This window comes from Lampris incognitus, chromosome 1 (assembly GCF_029633865.1).
Source record: "Lampris incognitus isolate fLamInc1 chromosome 1, fLamInc1.hap2, whole genome shotgun sequence".
Taxonomy (NCBI): Eukaryota; Metazoa; Chordata; class Actinopteri; order Lampriformes; family Lampridae; genus Lampris; species Lampris incognitus.
In genome coordinates, this window is record NC_079211.1 from 107,198,669 (window position 1) to 107,205,655 (window position 6,987).

A 6,987-nucleotide genomic window follows, 5' to 3' on the forward strand; every position below is an offset into this window, starting at 1 on the left:
CTGATGGGCTTGAAAGGGCTGGAGAGACATACTGACTTACACATGACCTACTGAGTTTGACTTCACAGAACATTACAGATGAAGTTGTTAGAAAGTTTTTACTACATTTCTGGCTCGACCCAACAGTCATACATCATCTTAGTTCATCCCCTCTTGCCACAGGAAATGCAGTGTAATTTTGACTTTCAAGTTAAGTAATTCCTCCATTTTGAATGCCATTTAAGATAGCTAACACACAATCGTGTGACTGTGCCTATTTCTGTCCAGATCAGAGATCATGAGGACATCCTACCTGACTTGACAGTCGATAAGGTGCGAGGCATATTTGCAGCTCACTTGTATGCTTCATTTGTCCCCATGGCCCGGTTGGTATCTCTTCAATATGATGAGCCAGATAAGAATCATAAAACCATATAAGGTGGGAAAGCATCAGCTTGAAAGATATGATTTGAGCAGTTACCTACCTGGGAGGCACTAATGTGTGTGTTACAATTGGCCTCAAAGGCTAAAAGATGAATTCATCTGATATTTCATCTGATATGTCTGTCAGTCATGGTAGTGTGTATTTGTAAATCGAAGAATTATGGCAGTCAGGCTGCATTGTTGCATACAGGCCAAACAGCTTGATCCTGAATGTAGCCTCCAGGAGAGGATAACCCATCTGGTCTTGTGTGAGAGACAGGGTCAAGGCTAGTCAAGTCATCTCCAGGACTGGGAAATTACTTTTAAAAACTTTTATAATTGCTTTGTTCTGTTGACCTATTACAATGGTTGACATTTACTTCATGTCTGTGCAGACCCCGTATAGCTAGAAGTAGCACCGATAGCAGCATCAGATGGAATGTTTGGCCTTAATTTTTGTTTTAGATACACGCTGAATCTGTGATGTTGTGAGCAGGGCTGGATCTAGGCATAGACAAACTAGGCAGCTGCCTAGGGTCTAATTGCCACAGGGGGGCCCAGACAAACCGATAAAAACGTCAACATTTGGTCTAAATTAAAAATATTTAACATAGTTTAAACTGTTATAAATAGTTAATAATAAACAAAAATATATACCTAACTAATTAACCATAATAACCATGTGGCAGTTAAAAGTAATATTTTTGTTTACAAGTATCAAAATGTGCTTGTTTGGGGGTGGGGAGGGGGCCCAAGAAAAATGCTCTGCCTAGTGTAATCTATCCAATTACTCCGGCCCTGGTTGTGAGCCATGGTTTAAGATTTTTAAACTTTCAAGATTCTGAATGTGAATCAAGGGGTCACACAGAAAGTTGTCAAACTGTAGCAGTCTAAACTATGCCTACCTCTAAACAGCAAATATGTTGACTAAAATTATTGAGATAAGAGGTAGGTAGGCTTTTTATGACGACAAAGTGGTATGGGAGTTTTTAGAAATCTAGACACAATGAGAGAATCAGATGATGAGGTTTCGATGGAAACAGATGCAAAAACTGCAAGTCCTCCAAATTTTAACACTTCAACCATGAGTTCACCAAAGCCGTTTGAGGAATTGCAGTCAGGGGATTTTGCAGTTAGGGTTTTCCTGTTTTTTAAGTGTTGTGTCTTGTGCAACTTGCATCATAATGTAAAACCCGTGGTGATAACATATGGTCAAATAATTCCCAATTAATTGAAGAAAAAGAAACTGTTCACATAGTTCATTTACATCCACTATTAAAGCCAAGGAGAGCGTAACTATCAAGTGCACCAATTTAAGTATCAGTATTTGTTTAAAAACAGAAAATACTACCCCACCCCATTATAACCACGGCCCCTGCCTGGCGGTGCACCGAGGAGGAAACACCAAGGGCGGTCTGACAGGACATGGAAGTGGGGCAGGCTAAGCTAACTGCTAGCCCATGCAGACCGGCAGTTCCGATAATACCGAGGGCGGTCTGGCGGCGGCCTCGCCTGGCGTTGTCTGTGGTTGTTTTTTGGTGTCGTCGTGTGGAGTGCGGGGAGGTGTGTCGAGGGCGTCTGGCTGGGAGAGTTGGCGTTGGATCGGCTGGGGGAGCCTGCAAGGACCACGGCCCTGCCTGGAGCTGCGTCCGAGGAGGAAGCACCGAGGGCAGTCTGACCGGACGCGGAAGCGGGGCAGGCTAAGCTAAGTGCTAGCCCATGCAGCACTTAGCTCAGAAAGTCAAGTCAAGTTTATTTATATAGCACATTTAAAACAACCACAGTTGACCCAAAGTGCTGCACAAGCTTAAAATACAATATAAATAAGTGACACATATGAATATAAAAATATATGTGAAGAATACACGATAAAATAAAGAATATAAAATGTAAATAAAACATAAGGGTAAAAGTATATTTTTCACAATAAAATCACGGTGTTAAGCTCAACTTGAATTGAATGTGAGAAGAGGTAGGTCTTTAACCAAGATTTAAAGGTCTCTAGGGTCTGAGCAGATCTTATGTGTACTGGTAAGTCGTTCCAGAGATCAGGGGCAGCCACTGCAAAGGCTCTGTCACTCCTATTCTTAAGCCTGGATCTCAGTCATCCTGGCTGGCGTTCGTTCTCCTGGACAGTGATTTTATTTTATTTTGATTTTTTTAGTTTGGATATATGTGTTAGTTTAGATATATGCATTAGTTAGTATGTGTGTTCTTGAAGTTCTTGTAGTTTTTGGATGTGTTTTTGTCTTTGTGTTGCACTGCTGTGGGCTGGGGGAGATTGTATTTCGTTTCATCCATGGAAGTACATGAAATGAAATGACAGAGTGTTCCTCGTTGCTGATAACCTCAGGCATAGCGAGCCTGAGGTCATGTTTATTATTTGGCAGGTGTTCTTCTGGCCCTGACAACATGGATGTGAGCCTGAAGTGGCCCACATGTATAATAGAAAATATGGCTCAAATATGCCAAATCAAATGTGGGCCTTTTTTGGCAAAGATGCGGTGCTCTGGGCAACATGTGATCTGGATGTGACCCGGAAGTGGCCCGTGTGGTACATGGTGAATATGGCCCAAATGTCACAAAACAAATATGGGCCACCATTGGCAAATACGTGGCACACGCGGCATTGCTTTGGCTTGGTTCTGGCCCAGATCTGGCAAACAGGAGCGGCTAACGGGTTGGACCCTTTAGTTGACCGGGTTCGCGTCCCGGCTGCGGCAGTTCCCGGCTGCCCCCTGAATTCTGAATTGCCCTTCTGGGATAAATAAAATTGTCTGAATGTGAATCTGAATGTGAATTCACTACGTTGGTGTCAGGAGTGGGATCGTGAGACAGCGAGGCTGTCGGAAGCGCGTGCACCCAGAGGCATGAGGGAGCTGATACGCTGAAGCGCGGCGACGGAATTACGCTTAAAACGGATGCTAACATGATAGTACATCTTCCCCACAGCGTCTTTGAGCCACTGTGAAACGGAAGATGGGTTAGGAGATTTCCACTGTAGGAGTAGACGATGTCTGGCAATTAAAGAGCCATCCATCCATTATCCAAACCGCTTATCCCGCTCTCAGGGTCGCGGAGATGCTGGAGCCTATCCCAGCAGTCATTGGATGGCAGGGGGGGAGACACCCTGAACAGGCCGCTAGTCCATCACAGGGCCAACACACACACACACACACACACACACACACACACACACACACACACACACACACACACACACACACACACACACATTCACATAAGGACAATTTAGTACGGCCGATTCACCTGACCTACATGTCTTTGGACTGTGGGAGGAAACCGGAGCACCCAGAGAAAACCCACGCAGGCACGGAGAGAACATGCAAACTCCACACAGAGGACGACCTCTAAGGTTGGCCTACCCCTTCTTGAAACCAGTCTGATATAGCTGCAGAGTCATGCGAGTTGGTGCAGTTTAATGTTAGGAACAGCTAAACTGCCCTTCTCCAGCGGAAGCTGTAGGTGTGCCAGTTTCAGTCTCGAACATTTGCTTTGCTTTGCTATTAAAGATGTGAAATTAATCTCTTTTTAGATAGAATTTAATCGACCTGCTTCATTGGTCCCAAAGATGGCAATCAATGGTTGTAGATGTATTCCCATTATACTAGACATTATATTAAAATAACCGGACCAAAACTGTGGGCAGAAGAAAAACATAGGGCTCAAATGACAACGTGGGTTCAAACATCTATTACATTTATCCTCTGCCTCTGGGTAAATTTCAGACAGTCTTGATTTCGAAAAACAGGCCCTCTGTATAACCTTAAAGTAAATGAGTGCAAGGCAAGGACAAGACGAGACAGTACGTAGCCCACCCACAACTGTTTCCCACCACTCCTCACTGAGTTGAGGTCCAAGCTCCCCTCTCAATCAGCCCTTGTTGTAGAGTTTGACTGATCACAAACATCCAGAATACAGTTTTACACCTCTGAAACAATCCCTATTCGTAGCATCTTGAAAGTAAGCAAACCCTCCCATCATTGTTGGAAAGGTGAAGAGGGAAAATTAGAAAAACGTTTAGAAACAGTTTCTAACTTGGAAATACCTAAAAAAAATGGTTTGCAGGCAAGCCATACGGCGATGACAAGTTGTTCAAAATACCGTCTGAATCAAGGAGGCATTGTATACCTTTGTTATGCTATAATGAAAAAGTGCAATCCAAACATGAGGGAGGAAACAGGTAATTGTTACATAATGGACCCATAGGAGATTCAGCTACAAATTTGAAATGTTTCCTAAATTGATACCAAATTTTTAAAGTACTGAGCACAACAGGATTTTGATATATGCTAAAATCTAGGTTGGAAGGAAGGATTTAGTATAAGAGCAGATATAGAGGGTGGAGGACAGCAAGACTGGACTTCCAGTTTGCACCAAGTTAAATAAGGAAAATCAACCAAACAGCATATTTTATGAATATGTGTAGCCTAGTAGTAGAATTGAAAGCTCAGTAAGGTGAGACCACCACTGAACTTACATCTTTGGAGTAATGATTTACGGACCCTTGGAGACCTTGCACCACAAATGAAAGAGCTAATAATTTTGTCTAAGGAGTTAAAAAAAAGGTTTTTTTTTTAAAATAATAGACAGAATACCCTGAAGACAAGGTGCAGGGTTAGTCACATACAGCGACAAATCATCTGCATACATTGATAATCGATATTCAACGCTGTTGTGAATAACACCTTTGAAAAAAGCGGAGGCCCTTAATGAAATGGCCAGTGGTTCAATAGCCAAGGCAAAGAGAGATGGCGATAAAGGGCAGCCTTTACACATCCCACATTCTAGTGCAAAAAGACATATGCATGTTAGGGTTAATACCCCTGTCTGTGCCACGGACCGAGGCAAATGGCAAGACGAACCGGAATTGGTCCTGAGGTAGTGCATGGCTGCTGCCCACTGCTCCTCGCTACACAGCTAGAATAGCTAAATGCAGAGCGTAATTTCCCCAAGGGGTTCATTAAAGCATATCCACAAAAAAAAAAACTATCCCGAACGAATATCATTTCTTTGAACACAAGCTTGTGGCAACGTGTATAGTAATGTCACCCAACTGATAAATTTATCTCCAAAGCCAAATTTCTTAATACTGCGAATAGGTACCCCTACTCTACCCTATCAAATGCCTTCTCCACATCCAATTAAATTACAATCTCAGGTAAATCATCAGAATGTGTTGAATGAATTATATTTAAAAGACTACGAGTGTTAAAAAATAAATGATGTCCCTGAATAAAACTATTTTGTTCCTCAGAGATAATACTAGGAAAAAACCCTCTCTAAACAAAGAGCAATAGTTTTGGCCAGAACTTTTACATCAGCATTTAGTAAAGACAGATGTCTATAAGACCCACAGGAAATTGGATCTTTATCTTTCTTTAAAAGAAGAGCTGTTGAAGCTTGAGTCAGTGTGGGAGGTAACAAACCATTTCCCAAACCTTCATTAAACATCAAAAAAGTAAAGTTGGCGAATTTGTGCAGTTCAATTCTTCGTATTCTTCATATACGATCAGTTCAAATATCAAATTCACACTGAAATGATTAAACGTATGCATTAAGGGTCAACTTTTTTTTGCACAAATCATTTTCTTTTTATTGAGCAAGCTCATTCTGGTCAATCATGCATCACAAAATAAACAATTCACCATTTCTCAAATTGTACATGGAGCGACAGAGGATAAAAATATGAACATTTGCTCTTGTGCTTGTGAATGGAGAAATTCAAACTATTACTCTCATTACATGTTTTCAATATATAATGCACACTGAATACCAGCAGTTATTCAAAAATAGCCTCTCATTACGATTAGGTTGAAAATTTGCACCTCAAAGGAGGATAGGAATTACTGCCAAATTTTACAAAGTTGCTTCAAAACTAAAACTTATGAGGACGAAAAGAAACTCATCTTCCTCGGCCACAGTGGCTCATGCTTGCTTAAATTCACCACTTTCTTTGGCCAGCTGATTGAGCTGTAGAATTGAGAAAATGTCTAAAAGATGAACGGTTGCCCTTCATGTGATTGGTGGTGTACATAGACCCACCAGTTACTGCCAATATCAACCAGCACTTATAGCTTGTGGCTGGTTTTCATGTCTCCCCCTGCTTGAGACCAAGATTTACCTTCAAAAACAACGGTAACGTAAGTATCCTAACACTGTCATTTGTGCAGGTCTTGGTGGCAGGACTTGGTTATGACATCACCTGGTTTATGTACAAAAAGTGCATTGTTGCTGTGAAGTCTGAAGTATGTACATTTAAAACAGCTTAAATATGGATTTGGAGCAGACATCAAAGATCTTTTTCTTTTAAATTATTTTTTACCTTTATTACACAGCGACAGTGAAGAGGCAGACAAGATATGGGAGAGAGAGGTATGACACGCAACAAAGGTCGCAGGCTGGAATCAAACTGGCGACCATGTGGTATGCACTGTAGCCATTCGGCTACGGAGGCACCCCGTCAAAGTTATCTCTGTCCGGCTTTTTCAAACATTAAAACGTGTCCATAAAATTTTTTTAAAAAAAAACAACTTCTCAAACATTTAATAAGTATACAACCAC